This window comes from Amblyomma maculatum, unplaced genomic scaffold (genome assembly GCF_055883805.1).
Source record: "Amblyomma maculatum isolate TAMU_Amacu unplaced genomic scaffold, ASM5588380v1 scaffold_13, whole genome shotgun sequence".
Taxonomy (NCBI): domain Eukaryota; kingdom Metazoa; phylum Arthropoda; class Arachnida; order Ixodida; family Ixodidae; genus Amblyomma; species Amblyomma maculatum.
The window spans coordinates 11,981,234-12,000,685 of record NW_028146738.1 but is presented as its reverse complement, the minus strand read 5'-3'; the positions used below and the strand labels follow the sequence as shown (position 1 = coordinate 12,000,685).

General features: G+C 47.4%; 1 protein-coding gene across 3 annotated transcripts in view; it reads right to left on the bottom strand.

Annotated features, from left to right (window-relative positions):
* The window catches only part of LOC146172206 (uncharacterized), a 178,700-nt gene that overhangs the window by 104,570 nt on the left and 54,678 nt on the right, over nt 1–19,452 (bottom strand). The window contains exon 4 of one of the 3 annotated variants that reach the window (XR_014702543.1): nt 8,623–8,800. The exons of the other annotated variants lie outside the window; for them this stretch is intronic. The gene's annotated coding sequence lies outside the window, so the exon portion shown is untranslated. The remainder of the gene's footprint in view (nt 1–8,622; nt 8,801–19,452) is intronic. 3 annotated transcript variants of the gene reach the window in all.

Genomic DNA, 19,452 nt, shown 5'->3' with positions numbered 1-19,452 from the left:
GCCTCATCGCAGGTGAATATTAACTGCTAGAAAGTGTGCACGTAATTCACGGTGCACACATACTCTACTTTGCAAGCGCCCCACAGCAAAAAAAAAAAGGAAGAACTGAACCCACGAGAACCGTTTCAAACCTGCGCATAGTGACGATACAGCTTCGATAATGCAGCAGCAGTGTGACTCTTGGCAGGAGGCCGCTAAAATGGTCAGATTGTGCCTTTAAGCCAACCAAAAAGGAAACTCCAAGTTCTTCAGAACATTAAATCTGCGATAAAAGCATTATGCAGGAAATAGAAAGCTCACAATCCGCCGATGGGTGCTGCCACGGCACGAGGAGTGCCGTGCTCCGTCCTACTATACGCTTGCTCATTTTGAAACCAGGAGGCGCTGAGTGTCAGATTTTAGAAGCGCCCCCTGGGCAGCACAGGTTCCCTATAAGCTAGGCTTCCAATATTTCTCTTTTTGCCTCGTCCTACTATAGCAATTTTGTGCAGTGCAGGGGAGCAACCTAAGCACATTTCACAGTGCAGTGACAAGTTTGAGCCACTGCCTGCTGGCAAGGAACGTTCATGCTCCTGAGGCGTTCATTAATACATCGGCCAGACTGGCCGATAGCTCAGTGGTATCGGGTAGAAGACACCTGTGCGGTAGGCAACATATACTCTTTGATGCCGTTTTTCGCAATCATCTCGGTGGCGTGGCCCTTCTACAAGCCTGTACAGCTGTGAGAGCTTGCATGGCACAGAAAACTACACGTCATACTTCGAGGCAATCCTCTTAAGATTATGCGATATTCTGCTGGTAGGGCATAACCTCATACTTATTATTTTTCCCTAGCTGATGTTCCGACGTGCCAGGATCAGAATAAAGGCAATTGGTTTTCTTTAAAAGCGATTCTGCTACCACCTGCACCAGGGCCTTCGCGTGGTCAGATCTGCTCAGTTTCTCAAACTGTGTGACAAACAAAACAGCTATCATGTGTTCACAAGGCTTTGACAATGCTGACTTCAAGCAAGAAGCCACCAGGCCTCGCTTTTTATCACCTTGGAGAGTAGCGAATGGAATGGAAAAAGTTACTTTCTGGACCTCGGCATGTACGGGTTTAACTGCACATGCCGAGGTCCAGAATGTCCCCTCGGCATGTACAGCTAAACCGGGTTATAACAAAATTAAAATGTCCGCAACTTTTCGTTACATCCAGGTTTTCTCTACATGCAGTTTTTGTGTGAATACCGAAAAGGAGAATGTAGAACGAAAACCAGATTATGAACTGATGTAAGGGAAACCACCCTGAAAGTGTTTACAGTAAATCAGAATTATTCGAAGTCATGGAAGCGGTGAAATGTTCCACAATCGCGCTAGCCTCCATCTCCTCTGCGGCTTGCGCGACACAATCTACGAAGGAGCGGGAAAAGGAGGTGGAGAAGGAATCAGTCTAGGGGAGAGAGCACGCGTTGGCGCCGCTGCCATCGCGCGCGCGCTTGCCTACCATCGTTGCCCCAGGAAACCAACTCTATCTCGCGTCGCCAATGCGCTCTGCCGTTCCTGCCCACGAGCAACAGCGTGGCAGCGATGGATGCGCGCTGCTCGTCCCGCATCTTTTTTCTGTTATTTTTGCCCCTTTCAAGTATGAACTGTCATGTTCCGACAGCAAAAGCAGCGGAGACTGCTGCATCTGCCAAGCAGATGCAGTGTTGGTGCTGGAACGCGAAGCTCTGGATCAACTGCGGTCGCTCGTTGCTATAGTAGGCATTCCTCTCACTCCAGTTCGTGTTTTATAGTCCTGAATTTTGCGGAGTTGTGCCAAATTTCCAGTGACTCAACACTAGCTAAGAGGCCGCCGGCGCCGCGAGTTTGTTATATCAAGGGGAACCGCGCCGACGTGTTCGTTACATGGAGTTTTCAAATACATGCACTTCAATGGGGGCAGCGTTGGGGAATTGAAAAACTTCGTAATATCGAGGAATTCGCTACATGGAGGTTCATTACATAGAGGTTTAACTGTATTCCCATGACTGTCGCGCCTAAAAGTAATCTGTAGGTCTAAAATTGAAAGGGCTTTGCCTTTTGGAATTTCCACAGTAAAGCACAACTGCTCAGAACAATTGCTAAAGGACTGTAAGATCTTGTCTGCTGTAGCTCTTAGCTGAGAAGTGTATGATAAATGAAAGTCTACCTTAAAGTCGTCAACGTAGCAGCAGACTAACTACACTCGAATGAGCTGCGTCAAGCTCCTGCAACAGCAGACGGTAAAAATGACCCAAGTATATCTCACATGAAACTGAGGCGACACACGAGCAAATGCAGATAACGCAAGGGTGTCTGCATTGGCTTGTGTGTCGCCCCAGTTTTATGAGAGATATTCTTAACTCATTTTGACGATCTGCTGTTGCAGGAACTGGACACAGCTTGCGCTCGTGCGATCATGTATGCCGGGAATACATGCCGAGGTCCAGAGTCACTTGCCGTTCCATTCGCAAAACTCCACAGTGATAAAGCGAGGACTGGAAGCTCCACTGTGAAAAGTGCTCAGGCTGCTCCCCTGCACTGCACAAAACTACTATCGTGGGACGAGGCAAAAAAAAGAGCTTGAATGAGGAATATTGGAAGCCTCGCTTGTTCAAGGCTTGGGCGAAAAGTGCATCAGTGATACGTCACTGACAGTGCTGCAGAAAAAGTTGCTGTTTAAGGGGGGACCTGGGTCTTTGCAGCCGAAAATCGGTCAGAAAATCGGATTTTCAATCTTATCATTTTCGCGATTCTGGAATCTTTTCGCAGCTATCTCCGAAGTTTTGTTGAAAAATATCGCCTAATTTGCGTGTTACAGCGTTCCAAAGATGAGAATCTGAGGGTGTGGCCACCCTCAGATTCTGAGGGTAGCCACTGAGGTCAAACTGCGCCGAATTTCGATCTCCCGCAGTTCAAGAAATACGCTATCCGCGGGCATAATCTTGGTGTCGTTCGAAAGATCGCGATTCAGGCCATTCCTATATCTCGGTTAGTGACCATAGGCGAGTCCACCGCCCACCGCACGTGAGCAAAAGGCGAGCTTTGGTTGGCTGGCGGCGTCAACTGCTAGCGGTCCGCCGCCATTTTCAAAAGGTCTCTCCTTTAGGCCTAGTCTGCCTAGCGCACAATATTGAGATTCACGCTTCGTTATTAGCCTAAAAAAAAAAGTAGCGAGAGGAGATAAACGCGCCGGGGGCGCTGCATCGCCGCATCTGGTTATCTGCGATGGCCTGGTAACGGCGTAGCATAGCCGATCGTGCTCAGTGCGACAGCCAGGAGCGGCACGATCTGCCGCGTACGGAACCGTGAGGGTGCAGATGAGCAAGTGCAGCTTTCAACGCCGGGATAGATCGCCCTGTGAGGCAGTGCCGCGACCAGCCGCAGCAGCAGTCGCGAATCAGCGTCCCGCGACACGCGGAACATAGAGAAGATTGTGCGGAATCCCAAATCTTGTCGAAATAAACTTTCTTCTGAATGCTACGCAGTGCAAGACGAGCAACGGTCGCTTATCACTAGTTGCAGGCCGACTGCGTTTACTGCATGAACGTGAGAATGGCGATCGCGCGCCAGAACTTGGCACCAACTTTTACGGAGGTCACGATGCAAACGCACTCGTCTTGGTGGCGGCCTCCGCACCATGCGTTCCGTTCGCCGGAAATTTCATTCTTTGAGGGCGAATTATATCGATGGTAAATGATGCATTGGCATCAGAAGCTGGTCAGAACCCACTTTAATAAGTTACTGTTAGCTTTAGTGCTTCGGAAATTTATCAACACGTTTTTCCTCAATTTCTCAAAATCAAAATATTGAGGACAGTACATGTTTGGGGGTGCGATAACTCTGGTTCTACTTATGATATTGCTGTTATTGCTTTTGCACCAGAAAGGTAGACTCATGTACAGTGCAAAAATATAAATGAATTTGTGGTATTTAATGAGGAAAGTTTTTAAAAATTTCATGTTTTCTGGAGTGTCAAGGTGGCTTTTTGGTCTCTGAACGAACTTTGACAAGCTGTAACTTTGGTTAAAATGGAAACAGGACATTGAATCTTGATTTTTGCATTCTCTATGTGTTCTAAATTGATTTGATATGTCAGTTTTTATTATAACTCCTGTAGTTTTATTGACGGCTCACCTCCAAACAAAGAAAATAAAGTGCTCAATATCTTCAGAATTAAATTGCTTACATAAAATTAATGTGCATATTTGAAATCAGCACAAAAAGCTGCATAAATGGTACAACTTTCATCAAAATCTACCAGTAAATAAAAAATATTGTCTTAAGACCAGGGTTCCCCCTTAAGTGCAAAGGAAGTTAGCGGTTCGGACACGCTCCCCATTGTCTATTTAGCGGCACGCACACGTGGCATCTACCCTTTCATTAGATGATGATTGTCTTATCTTTGATGATTACGTAGCGCTGGTCGATGCTATTGCATCTGCGCAGGAAGACTGGTCTCCGAACAGGAAGGTTCAAATAAGCACAGTTGCAAGTAGCATTTGTCCCGCCCACTCCTCTAGTGTATATCTGCCTCTGCACTTACAAAGGTTATGATGCCATTCCAACTAGCTCAGCAAACAACCTTGTTAAATTACATGCATAATGACAGCTGGGCTATCTTTGTCTAGCATGGGCAATGCTGACACGAGTGTCTGCCTATCCAGCAAGGTCAGCCCGTGGCTCACTACTTGGCCCGAAATTGGGGCTGAATACCGTGGAGAAGCAGCAACGGCATAGAGGTAGAACATCATCTGCCTTGCGTACAAGAGGACAGTGGTTAAAATACAGTAAAAGCTCGTTAAATCGGACTTCTAGGGACCGTAAGATATGTCCGAATTAACCGAATGTCAGAATTATCGAGAGAACAAAAAAAAAAAAAAACATGCACGATTTTATCTAAACATACCTTTATTACTTAAAGTAATCACGGATGCTTGTCTGCTTTCCCGCAGAAACCCGCGCGGATACTATTTTCCTCAGTCCTTCCAGGTGCTCAGCAGCACGCATGCCATCTGCAGTGCCCCAACAAAATTCCTCTAACACAACGAGGGCCTCTGCTGCTTCCTTCACAGTGCGAGGGGGCCGAGGCTGCTCCTCTCGTAGCCCCTCTTCCTCCTCCGAATCTTCGCCGTGCAGTACGTCCCGGACAATTTCTTCCTCAACGAGCCGGCTGTAGCAACGCCATCATCAATGCTGATGTAATCGGCGAGTGTCACCGCATCCGGCAGCACACCTCCGAAGTCCGGGCAGTCATCTGCATTGTCGTCTGGCGACACTTCTGCCACTGTGTCATTGCACGGCTCAGGCAAAACGAGCCACTGTGTTGAAAACAGTTAGCGATGACGTGCGCAGGCGTGTTCTTCCAAACGTAGGCAAGAATGTTGACCGCGCTCACAAGATCCACGTCGTACTGCTTACAGACTTCATTGCACAGTAGCATGCATTCCAGCACGCGCCTGCGGTATTTATTCTTCCCATACTGAATTATACCTTGGTCCATCGGTTGGAGGGCCGATGTAGTGTTGGGCGGCAAAAAAACAACTTCAATGTTGTTCAGTCCGGTGGCACTGTTATGTGCACTACAGTTGTCAATGACAATTAACACCTTGCGGTTCTTCGCAGAAAACTGTCGGTCTAGTTTTTGTATCCAGCCGCGAAAAATTTCCAATGTCATCCAGGCCTTTTTATTAGCCCGGTACTCAACCGGAAGAGCAGGCACGTTCTTAAAGCACCGTAGCTTTTGCGCCTTTTTTTCTTTCTAATTACACAGAAGCCTGTGTAAATGTATCTTTTAATCTGAATTACCCTGAATGGTATGATGTGCAGTACATTGCTATTACTACGATGTACAATAAATTTTTGATATGCTTTGTTTTCTTGTTTGGAACCCCAATCACAAATTTTAGGAGTAATGCTGATGCTTCCTATTTTTGAAACTGAAGGAGGTGGAAAACATCGACCAAAGAACAGCCAACCTTTTTTCTTTCGTTTAATACTCCTTTTTAATTTTCTTCTTACATACTCTTTTATGCCCTGGGGCAATAAACAACATCGTTGAAAAAGAAAATGCGACCGCACGGAGCAGAAACTTCTTTCCATCCTTATTCGTTTGGTCTGTCTCCTGCTTTCGACATGCACTATCTTGACCAGACGAGAATCATTCAGACCCTTCAATTCCTGAAACTGAAAACATTCGCAAATAAAGCTTTATATAGATACGCTGATGCTCGCGGCACCAGAAGTATTGGAGTACCAATAAATCGATTTTGATGGTTTTGCTTGTCGGGTTTCACGTGCCAAAATTACTCGGGCTATGAGAGACACCGCAGTGCAGGACATCGGAATTTCGACCACCTGGAGTTCTTTAACTTGTACTAACATCGCACAGCACACGGGCGCCTTGCATTTCGCCTCCATCGAAAAGCGGCCACCGCGGTCGGGTTGCGATCCCTCATCCTTGGGCACAACAGTCGAATTCAAATTCGACTAGCGTTTAATGAGCTAAACCATTACCTGCGACATCACTGAAAGGCCGCGTGCTGCATGAGCGGCAGGCATGCGTATGCTCAAGTACCGTGGTTCAAGACGAGTGGCGTGTACCATGCATTGCACCACGGCCAACAGCGCCACACACGCCCGGCTTGAAATGGAGGAGCAGCTTCCATCCGTTGTTGGCGTCCCCTCCCCCTTCTAGCCACCACAGAGAAGACTGACCAATGTCTGGAATGTGGCCAAATTCCCAGTGTCATCGGCTGCATTCTCATCATACTAACAGCCATTCACGAAATTTTCACATGCACTGACAATGCTTGAGTGGCTGGCAAAGCTGAGGACGCAGCCCCCCAAGACAGGTAGGCGGTTGTGCTGGCGTGGTGCCCCCCGTATGACGTCACTTGTGCGCCGCAATGGTGACAGCATCTCCTCAGTCATAGAGCTAGCGTGATTTGGAGGCTACGCATCACTATGGGTGTTGTAGACCGTGCTGTTCGAATAGCTTCCACTTTGTGAAAACAGAGAACTTATTCAATTCAAGCAAAATTTTCACTGTGCACGAGAAAGAAGACAAATGTGCGTGCAACACCATCTAGCTGCGAAAAAAGGTACTTGTGCACCAAGAAAACGCTGTGGCAGTTGTTAACAGGAAGTTTTGCACCAATATTTCAGTCTACTATTATCTAATTTGATTTACTACGTAATTATGAGATTTATTTCTTGTTTGACACCAACCCGATAGGCATATTCGGTGTAAGAAAAAGCCACATACTCGCCGCATACACGCCCGAGATTTGGTGCTCACGCTGATTGGTCGTCGCCTTTCCCACCCTCCTCCCAAAGTCGAACCCGCGGTCTCGGTGACATCAAACTGACGTCATCATGAAAGAAAACGGTTCCCAAAAGGAACCTCCCTTGGATACGGCCCCAGGCTATGTATTGTTTAGAAAGGTGCATTCGAGGTGGCATTCCACAACTGGCACCGTATTGCCGCAGCTCAGGTTGCTCTTGAATCTGCCTTGCATGTCATCTTGTGTTTTGGCAGCTGTGTGTGGCACCTAAATAACTGCTGACAATGTTTCCAGTAAAAGGTGCCTGGCTGCCTTTGCAATGCATCACAAAAGCACTAGATTTCTTTGTCCCGAGAGAACGAAGTTAAACAGTGATGTGGATTTTGCTTCCACTGAGCGCAGTTGCAATCCAAAGGACAGTAAAAAAAGAAGTAATTACATTGCAAGAAGGCTATATCATCTACAAAACAATTTATATTACTCTAAATACTATGATTCCCCCCCTTCGCATATGATTTCTAGTAAACATTACAAATGTGGCATACTACGTACACTAACAATGGGTGAAAAGAAAATTTACAATATCTTGTACTCTTCAGAGTCTCTTGTGGAAATGTGAGGTTGCAGCGGTGGCCTAGTTGTACTATAGGCATGCTGAAGGTGCTGGGTTCGATCCCCAGTGCTCCGATTCAATGAGTACAAGCTTCCCATGGCCTGGTACTTGGCTTATCAATTTAATTTGCAACCAATGTTAATTACTCATATTCACTTTGCAACCAAAAATTTAATATTCATACATCCTCCGTAGCACATAGTATACAGTGCAGTTTGACCATGGAATTTCACTGATGTGCACAATACTCAAGATCAGCCATGTATAATGACAAAGATTGTGCTCTAACTAGTAAAACTTGGTAGTAGCAAGGCCTCTTTTTTTTCTGCTGCATCTGGGACATCAAAACCCCACATAACATTTCTTTTTTTTTGTCTAACTCCTTTGGCCTGTCATTTTCAACAGTGCCCATGGTTTCAGGGTAGGGACATGTAATATGTAAAATCTCGAGTAATTTGTAAACCACAGTTGCTATAAGACTCAATTCACGTCACACTTTTATTGTTTCAAGTGTCCAAACTTTCTGCATATGCAAGTTTCAAACTTTCATATTCACTAGGGCTTATTTGCAAAGCATTGCAGTTGCCCCCCCCCATTCATGAGTGCACAGTCTTGTGATCTGAAGCAGTGTGGTTCTTATACCACGAACCAGTACCAATTTTTGCACTGTCACTCGACTGTCACATTGACGCACTGCTGTGACAAAGCCAGTGAACTCACCCACTGCATTTCGGTAGACAGCGAGAAAAAGTGACCGGAAGGAACCCCGCACTGGACTCGTGGGCTAGTGCATGAGTGAATTCGAGTATCATATCCTGCTGCAGCCGGAGGAATGTGTCTGTAGGCACGCCAAGCTGCTCCAGGATGGTGATCAGAGGTCTGTTTAAGGTCACTGCCCCTGGAAAGTAAAAGAAATGAAACATTCTCCAACCTTGACAAATTCCCAGTATACTTAAGGGGGGATATGGATCTTAGAGACATTGTTTTTATTTACAGATCAATTTTAATGAAACTGCACACACTTGTCCAGTTTCCAATGACGACAAGCGGCAAGCGCTCTGTCCCTGTCATGTTTGCGGCTAAAAGAACGGTGACTCGTTCTTTTAGCCGCACTTTTCTCCGTTCTTTTACTCCTTTTTCCGCCGATGCAGGGATCTCCTTTCATTGTCACATTCTTGTTAGGCAATGCCTTAAAGAAAAGTGGTTTCATCAGCATTAAAAATGTCATTTGGATCATATGCTGCGATATGTTCCAGCAGCCGAGCGTTCTTCCAGTTGTTGGCAACATCTTCGTTGACGGCACCTCTTTCGCCGCACACAGTCTTGAAAACGAGACCATGTCTGTCTCTAAAGCACGCACACCACCCTTCCGACGCTTTGAATCCATCGATATGCATCATCAGTGCAAACCTCTCGGCCTGCGCCATGATGAGGGGTCCACTCAATGGGAGGTTTGCATCACGCGAGTTGACCACCCACCGAAGCAAGGCTTCTTCCAACTCCGGATGAGCTGCTGCTCGCAGACGCTTTCTTGACGCTTGGAACTTCTCGCTTTCGAACGCCTGAAGAATCTGTTCTTCATTTTTTACATATGTGCTTAAAGTACTCCTTTTAACATCATATTTTTTCATTGCTCCTTGTCGGGAGAGCCCGTTCTTAAGGGCCCGCAAAATTTCCACTTTGGTAGCCAAGTCCTTGGCCTCGTAGCTCTTCGGCCGTTTCGCCGGTGTTGCCATCGGGGGCGAGTGCGGTGATACCAGCGCACAACAAAGAAGCAATGAGCTGGACTAAAGCGAGCAGTCTTCAATACAACAGCGTAGCGCACCGACAGCAGCAAAACGACAAAATGGCACCGCCAGTAACGTGACTCGTGAAAAAACAAGAAAATGCGCCCATCCAGCCACAAGTCGAGCCAAGTTGATTCATTGATGTCCATGGCGATGCTGCTTTTGGGTATCGCTATTGTGCCGCGTTCGTCTTATTTTCGTTTTCGAGCCTCGGTAGCTGCCCGAAGTTGTCCGAATTATTCGTCGTGCCGTCAAATCCATCCGAATTAACAAGAGTTTCGTCCCATAGACTCCTATACATAATTCTGGGGACCAGGCGCAAAGGTTGAATTATCAGATTTTCCAAATTAACGAGAGTCGAATTAACGAGCTTTTACTGTACTGGTGCTGCGCAATTCTCCACCGGATTACAAATTTTTTTTTTTAAATCCATGTACAAATCGAATCGCATAACAGATTTGGGGTGAGACACGATGCTTGTGAGCACTTCTGGAAACGCACTTCTCACCAGGACAGGATCTGATGCTAGAAAAACGTGTGACGGCAATGCATACCTGCCAACCTAGCAACATGAAAAGCAACATGAAAAGCAACATGCCTCGACAGTGGGAAAACCTACTCTAGCACTTCGTATGCTCGCCGATGCATGGAAGTCGGTGGCACCCTCAACATTGCGCAATTGCTTCCGCCACGCGGGATTTGTGCTGAAAGAAGAGTTGGCTGCCTTGGACGAGGAGAGCGTCGTCGAGCAGCTGTCGCACAGTGAGCAGCTCATTGACGACCTTCGCACTGTCGGAATTCCATCGACCGCCTCGTTTTCAAAGTTCACAGACATGGACCACGAGTTGGAACTGTGCGCTGGGCTCACAGATGGCAAAATAATTCGTCAAGTGCTCACAGAGTCGGAGGAAGATGACGACGACGACTCACCAACAGCAGCGCAGCCTACGCAAGCTGAGCGGTCGCAACCCTTTCTTCGGTTTACAGCAACACTAAGAGTCTCGCCGAAATTCAGGCGGGCCTGTTATTACAGAAGCGGAGCGTGGTGCAGAAAAGCATTCATGACTTTTTCCGGCCTCAAGGTCAATAAATTGAGCTTTTTTGGTGCACATTTGTTTTTTCGGACTGCCCGATTTTTTGGACATTTTCGCGGTCCGTTGAGAGTCCGAAAAATCAGTCTTCGACTGTAAACTCGGGGGATGAAATGCAAAAAATGATTGATGACCACATAGGAAAAGCAGAAAGGTAGGCCTAGAAATCAATACTGTATGCAGAAGACTAAGGTAATGTTCAACAGACTCGGAAGAAACAACTGTTTACAATAGGCAGCGAAGCAATAGGTATAAGCGGGGCAATGCAGAGGGCAATGGAGCAAAAAATGATAGGGGTAAAATTAAGAGGTAGGAAACGTGCAGAGTGGGTCAGAGAAATAATTCAAGTTGCTGACATTCTAGTGGAAATCAAGAAGAAATGGGCGTGGGCAGACATGTAGTGGAAAGAAAGGATAACCGATGGTCGCTTAGGGGTAACGAACTTGATTCCAAGGGAAGGAAAGCGTAGCAGGGGGTGGCAGAAAGTTAGGTGGGCGGATGAGGTTAATAATTTCACAGGGGTCAAGTGGATGCAGCTAGCACAGGACCGTGTTAATTGGAGAAATATGGGAGAGGCATTCGCCCTGCAGCGGGTATAATCAGGCCTATGATGATGATGATGAGCGAAGCACTGGAAGTGGTACGAGAATATATCTACTTAGAACAGGTAGTGACCACAGATCCAGACCATGAAAGGGAAATAACTAGGAGAATAAGATTGGGATGGAGCACATTTGGCAAGTATTCCGCAGATTATGCCTAGCAGCTTACCGGTACACAAGAGGAAAGTATACAACTGTTGCATCTTACCTGTACTCACCTATGGGGCTGAAAAATGGAGGCTAACAAAAAGGATTCCACTTAAGTTGAGGACAATGCAGAGAGCTATGAAATAGAAAAAGGCAGGTGTATTGTCAAGAGATAGGAAGCATGCACAGTAGATCAGAGAAATACCTCGAATTGCTTTACAGTGGAAACCAAGAACAGGGCATAGGTGGGAAATGTAGTGCGAAGAGAGAACCGATGGTTGAAAAGGTACCAAATTGAATACAGTAGAATTCTGATGATACGAACTCGGCTCATACAAATTTCAGTATACAGTCGAACCCGGATACAGTCAAACCTCGTTATAACGCAGTCTCATTTTGTGCGGAAATTCGTTCGTTATATCAGATATTCGCTGTAAAAGTACACACAAATTCCTACAAAAAAAATTCTGTTCATAAACCCAAGTAAAGGCTACCCTAAAATGGAAAGCACAGAGCTGAAAAAAAAAAAAGCATTTTTTTTTCTTTAAAGCGTGGTATAAGCACGCGAAACATTACCTTTCATTTTGCACTGCCAAGCAAAAATGAGCACACAAATCGGGATTTAGGCCACGCAGAACTGATTTATTTAAAAAACGACGTAATCTTCATTTGGCGGCACTTAACACTATTCAATAGAATAAATTTCTCAACGAAATCGACAATGTGCAGCGCTTTCCCAATGTCAACTGATTTGGCCACAGGTAGGTTCTCAAGGTACCTTCTCAATTTCCTCGCCATATCGGCAGCCTCGGTGCTGCTGAGAGCTCGCTCTTCGCCTTCTTCTTCACTCTCATCGCTGCTCGCAGCATCATCTGTAGGAAGCAGCTGATCGACTATTTCTTGGTCGGTCAATTCGGGCGCCACAGCCAAGTTGTCATCGGCAGCAATAAAGTCCTCGAACGTAACATTCGGAACCACCAGTTGACGCCAAGTCGTCTCGTCGAAATTGTCCGCTTCACCTTCAGAATCGTGGGCGTCGTTGGGCTCAGTCTCGCAGGTGGATGGGTTCTTCACGGCGCCTGCAGAGTGCACGTTTTCTATCTTCTGCCTTGCGCTCAATATGGTTGACAGAGTGCTAGGCGCAATGCCGAAGTGTGCGGCAATCTCTTTTTTCTTGCGCCCGCTGTCAACCGCCCTGAATATTTTTATCTTTGTTTCAAGAGAAACTGCTTTGTGTTTCGGCGCCGCCATGCTGCAAAACGACGGCACGACCTCGAGGAAAGTGAGCACACGCGCGGGTCGGCAAAAAGTAGGGGCAGGGGCACGCGGGCGGTGGTTCGATCACGTGCAGGTCACATGCCAGGCAGACGATGCTAGATTCACTCGCGGTCCCTAGATGGCGTGGCGTGCGAAAGCGCGGGTGATTTAAACACATTTTAGGTGGAGGCGATTGATAAAACCGAAATTTAGCGTTTTGAAAATGTTTTTTTTTTGCTTCTTTGCGGATTTTGTGTCGTGTGAATACAAAATATGCTTCGTTATAACCGATTTAGTGTCAAATTTTCAGTTTTTCATTTTGTTATACAGATAGAACTCCCATAGAAATAAAGCACAGCCAACCAAACTTTGCTTTTACTTCGTTATATCCAATAATTTGCTGTATCCGTGTTCGTTATAACGAGGTTCGACTGTATATGGAGCTCGACGGGGATAGCAAAATAGTTCGATATATTGATACAAAAATTGTCTTGAGACGCCACCTGGGATCGTGAAAAATGATAGGGTATTTGTCGCGTAGTCAACCCAGTAGCATAATTAACCCACCCCCAACTTTTGCCCCCGAGAATCTGAAAAAAAAAAAAAAAAAATGTTCGGAGGAGAGTCTCTTCGTTTCAACCGTCGCATCCACCGTTCATTTATAGGCAGCGCGTCAAGATGCTACGCAGCGATAACATCAGGACATGTTTATCTTTTGACTATGTGTTTGATAGATCCAGTGGTGGCAGGGAGCGAACATGGCAGAGTGCCCGTGACGGCTTGATTGCACAAGCCTGGTTTGATTTATCACGTCCCGCTTGGGGCGGGCGTAGTCCACTGCCACAAAATCATTGGAAGTGCGATAGCTGCAAATGCCATTTGAAAAAAAACAATGCTAAAAGTCGGTGTCGTAATCGCAGCTGACTGCGTGCTTTCGTTAAATCATAGATGAAAGAATGAACGACTTGCAAAAAAAAAAGACGTTCGCAGCAGCCATGGCTTACGCTGCGCGGCACGTTCAGCACGACAAGTAACATTATGTACAGGGCGAAAAACGAGGATGAAAAAAAATGCAAACAAACAAGAGCTTGTTTGTTTGCGTGTTTCTGCCCATCTTCGGCCTGTCTACGGCAAGGATAAACGACCCCAATCCCCCCCAAAAAAAGGGAAAAAGAAACTGCCGCTTCTGTGTCCGAAACCACGCATGTGCAGCACGACGACATGAGACGCCTTCATGGACGCGCATCGCGCGTCAGCCGCCGCACGCAGACCGTTCCCAACACACACTGGAGAAAGTGTCTGCCACAGGCTGTGCTGGCTTGTCTGCGCATGCATAGTGCCTGCTGCTGCGAACGGAGACCGGGTAAGAGAGAGAAAGCGGAGAGATGAGTGGGCACATCCTTGCGCTTCGCTCTATCGTGTTTTTCTTCTCTCCTGAACACCACTGCTGCATTGGCTCTTTCGTTCCTTCCCGCACATAGCTTGCAAATGTCACATTATGGCGTGCAGCAGCGATCACCACAGATGCGGGCGCCTTTGGGGAAAGGGCGCGGCGCTGCCCTAGACCCGCCGTCGCCAATCTGCGCCCTCTCATTCCGTCCGCGTGTAGCTTGAAAACGTCATACAGCAAACGGCCGATGATGCGATCGTCTTTGGGGAAGTTGCACCGTCCAATGCGTGCTGTGGAGTTTGATATATCGAATGACCGGTGAAATTGAGTTCGATATATGACGCAGCTTTCCTATACTTTTACATGAGATTTTCAAGGGGATATTCCATGCGTACGAGTATGGTATAACCAAAATTCGGAATATCCGGGTTCAACTGTAATACGAATTCATAAAATTCCCCGGACAAATTGCATTGCATTCAATGGGCAAAAAATTTGGTTGTTACGAACCCTTGTTCTCTTCACGACAGGCGATATGGACTTCGGTATTACGACCTTTGAGGCTCGCGCATATGTACAGCAAGAAAAGCAGCACAGCACGAATCACGCACACATGCCAAAAAAGAAAGCCGGAAAAACCATCTTGGGAACCTGCGGCAACAGCGAAGTTGGTGAAGAAGCGTTTCTCCCTCAGTTGACGGCAGAGATCTCTTTTATTTCGTTGTTGCTCACTGCAAACGAACCAACCAGCCCGGCGGAGTTGTGCCTTGCTGCCCCCTCCACATTTCTCCACCACCCCTCAGTCTCCCCTGCAGAATACTGCAATGTCACGAAAGCGGAAGGCAATGACCTTTAAGGACAAATTGGAAATTTCAAATAAGGTGGACAGAGAGCCCAAGAAAAAGTGCACTGACATGGCCTAGGCCTGCCGCTGTCAACGTTGTCAACAATCGTTGGTCAGCGTGACCAAATTATACAAAATGTACAATGCTTCATGATAAATTCAAAAGAAGCGAAAACTGCCCACCATCTGAAGTTGTAAGAGGCTCTCCTAATGTGGCTCAGAGAGGTCCCGGCAGCCCGCATCAACATCGACAGAAAAGTGCTTCGCAAGAAGGCAGCAGACATTGCACTCACATTGGGAATTAACCTTCAGGCCTCTAGTAGGTGGATTCACCGGTTCAAGGTACGGCATAACCTTTCGTACAAGGCCATTGCGTGGCGAAAGAAAAAAAGTTGACGCCTACGCCGTGGAAGACCGGATGGCAACAGCGCTGCCCTCCTATATACAGTCGAACCTCGATATATCGAACACAGATATATCGAATTATTGATTATATCGAACACTTTCTATATCACGCGGAAAATCGCATGCATTTTTAATTTTTTATTTCGAACGGCGTCGGTTGCCAAATAGATAAATCGAACTCCGCCACCCCAAACCATGTGCACTCTGTTGACAGGAGGCGAGCTTTCCCTCAACGCCCTCGAAGATAGCGGCGGCGCGATGGGCGTTCCCGACTGCTGCGCACGATCGCTGCATACATCGGTCGTGCCGAGGGCGTCATTTGAACGTAGCGGCGTATGCACGCGGCGGCTTGGCCGGGCTAGGGTAGCTAGCCTGATTTAGTTTGTCAACGACTAACCGCGTCTCGGCGCCGCCACTTGTGCTGCGCCAGTCGTTATCGTGTGTGGCCTAGGCAGCCTAGGTGGCCTAGGCCTGTCACGGCGTGGTCAGTGTTGTGATGGCTGCAAACGCGAAGAAGCGGACGACCCTGACATTTGCTGCGAAATTGGAAGTGATCCGCCGCGTTGAAAATGGTGAAAAAAAGTCAAGCATTGCCGAAGCTTTCAGCATACCGAGGAGCCCTTTGAGCACTCTGCTGAAAAACAAGAGTGACATAAAGGCCAAGGCGGAACAAAACCAGCACTCAGGCGCGGCAGGTACGCAAAGCTGCCTTTGAAGACGTTGAGAAGGCGCTGCACAAATGGTTCATCGACGCAAGGGCCCGGAATATTCCTGTATCGGGACCGATGATACAACAGAAGGCCAAGAACTTTGCGTTCATTCTCGGTGCCGAGAACTTCAATGCCAGCAGCGGTTGGCTGCAACGTTTTAAGGCCCGCTTTAACATTGTCGGGAAGACAGTCTCGGAGGAAAGTGAGGACGCCAATGAAGGCGAGATCAAGAAGTGGCTTGAAGAAGAGTGGCCTAAGATTCTCGTCAAGTATGAGCCCAATCAGATATTCAATGCTGACGAGACGGGCCTGTTCTGGCAAATGCTTCCGCGACAAACGCTCGACACGTGCGGAGACAAGTGCCACGGCGGCAAGCAAGGCAAGGCTCGTATTACAGTTCTGTTGGCTGGAATATGGACGGCAGCACGAAGCTGCGGCCACTTGTCATAGGCAAGTTCCAAACCCCGAGATGCATGCGCAACTGCCCCAGTGTTCCGGTGACATACGCATGGAACAAGAAATCGTGGATGACTCGGGAGATATTCCAAAAATGGTTGAAGGCATGGGACTCGGAGCTGGCGCGTCAAGGCCGGACAGTTTGCCTCATCGTTGACAATTGCACAGCACACCACACTGATGTCCAGCTGAGCAACATTGAAATTAAGTTTTTGCCGCCGAACACGACGTCGAAGCTGCAACGATTGGACCAGGGCATTATTCGCGCTTTCAAATCCATTTATAAACGTCGGCTGATCGACATTTTGCTTCTCAAGCTGCGGATGGGCCAAGAGCTAAAGATAGACCTTTTGGGTGCCATTCAAATGCTGAAAGCCTCGTGGGACAGCGTCAAGCAGTCGACAGTAGTTCACTGCTTTCGGCATGCGGGATTTGTAAGCCGCATTGAAGAAGCTTCCGAGCAAGCAACTGAAGAATCAGCGTTGGACGACAGCACAGAGGAAGAATGCCAGCTCAAAGAAACCTGGAGCCAGTTGGAGCGCTTTGTCGATGCTGAGCCACACAGCATGTGCATTGATGACTTCGTTGGCGGTGATGACAGCACCGGAACAGTGGCGGAGTTGACAGATGTAGAGATTGCGGCGGAAGTTACTGCTGAGCGGCCAAACGAAGACGCTGCCGAGATTGATCCCGTAAGCGCTGCCCCGCTCCCGACTGCAACTGAGGCTATAGCTGCTTTGGACCTTGTACGCCGCTACTGCGGCGCAATAGAAGGCGCTGGACTATCGCTTGTGGACCGTTTAGACTACGTTGAGGACGCCGTGGTTAAGCACGCGGTTGCCAATTTGAAGCAAGCTACGCTGCTACAGTACTTTAAGCCAAAGGAATAAATACTTTGTTTGAAACTTCAAGTGAGTATTTATTGCACCACTGTGCCATGATTTGTACTAGTTTTTGACGCGTTTTCTACGTGATTTTGTATATCGAATTCCGGCAATATCGAACTATTTTGCAATCACCGCGCTGTTCGATATATCGAGGTTCGACTGTAGTAGGATATGAGGCAGGTGATGTCTTTATTGTAGACTAAACAGGGCTGTAGGGCTGTTCTACAATCTCCAGCCCGAAAAAAGTTTTTGCTTCAAAGGCGATACCTGCCAGGACAGAAAAGATGCCACTGACTGTCATTGGCAAGTATCAAACGCCTTGATGCTTTATGGCAGCCGGTGGATTGCCGTGCATCTACATGGCAAATAAAAAGGCGTAAAATTTGTCAGGTACCTTGATCGCAAAATTTCTTGCCAAAATATAAAAATTGTTTTGCTGTTGAACAAGCGTACCACCCACCCGAAACAAATGACACTACAGAGTGCTAAGGGGCTATTCCTGCCCCCGAACACAGCGTCATTTGCAACCACTGGATGCTGGATTTATAAGAAATGTTAAGCACTATTTCAAAGCTTTGCTGGTGCGCTGCCTCCTCACGAAGGTGAACGAAAGGACATGAATTTTCAGATCAGTCTTCTGGACGCTATGCATTTTCTCGCAATGACCTGGGATTGTATCACTCTTGCGACCATCGTTAATTGTTTCACGAAGTATGGGATTTTCAAATCCCAGACCCGATTCTGATCGATGTCTGGAACAAACTTGACGTCGACTGTTGCGTTGACGATTTCGTCACCGCGGACGACGACCTCGCCACCTGTGGTCTCCGCACGGTTGAAGATATTGCGGAGGAAGCGTCATCACAGCCTGGCATTCCATGCAGTGACGAAGATGATGGCCAAAGCAGTCATGACTCACAGCCGACGGCAGCAGAAACGATGCACGCCCTCGATATTCTGCGGCGCGCCGTGACCTTTGAGTCTGTGCGGCAGAACCCAGCGGTCCAATTTTTCAGCTTTCATAGCTCTCTGCTGTCAGATTTCACGGAAAAGAAGGCGCAGAAGGATATACGCGATTTCTTTCAAAGAAAATAAATATTTCGTACCTGTTGGAAGGCTTGAAAACGGATTTTGCTCGTTTTTTGGTGATACGAAATTTCGGGTGATACGAAAATTTTAGTCTCCCTTTGAATTTCGTATCACCGAGATTCTACTGTAACAAGTGTCTGACATCATATACTTGTATAGCTGTAGGCCAGGAATACCCTCGTCTCGTCTTCACCGAACGGTGCAGACACTTTCTTGGAAATGCCTCGAAGTGCTACACTAGCCAGCAGTCCACAGGCACCACCACCACAACCAGACCCACGACAACTGCATGCATTGCACAATGGCAGCAAGCAGTGCATTGGCAAGGCAGACCACCATGCGTACCATGCTTAAGGTGCGAATGATGAGGTATCAGGATGAAGTGACATACGTACCCGGGAAAGGCCTCGCAGCCGACAGACTTTCTAGAGCACCTGTGCAGGAGACTGGCGACATAGAGCTAGAGAGCAATGTCGAAGCTTTCGTCCGCTGCATGAGGACAACTCTCCCCATCAAGCAGCACTGCCTTGAGTGGCTAAAAGAAGCCCAGAAATCCAATCGCGTGTGCATATATCTCCGAGAACACTGCACAAAAGACTGGCCTTCCTGACAAGGTTTGCCCCTGGACGTAAGAGCTTTCTACGAGCATCGTCAACAGCTCACCGTAGAAGACGATTTGCTACTCTACGCAACTCGTGTGGTGGTGCCACTCACATGCATAAAAGAAATCTTGTGCCTTTTGCCCGAAGGTCACTTCAGCATCACGAAGACACAGGCCCACGCAAAGGACTCCGTTTGGTGGCCTACAGTGGCCAAAGATATCGAAATCATCGTAAAACATTGTCAAGAATGTGTCAAGACGTCCAGCAACTGCAAAATGCCGCT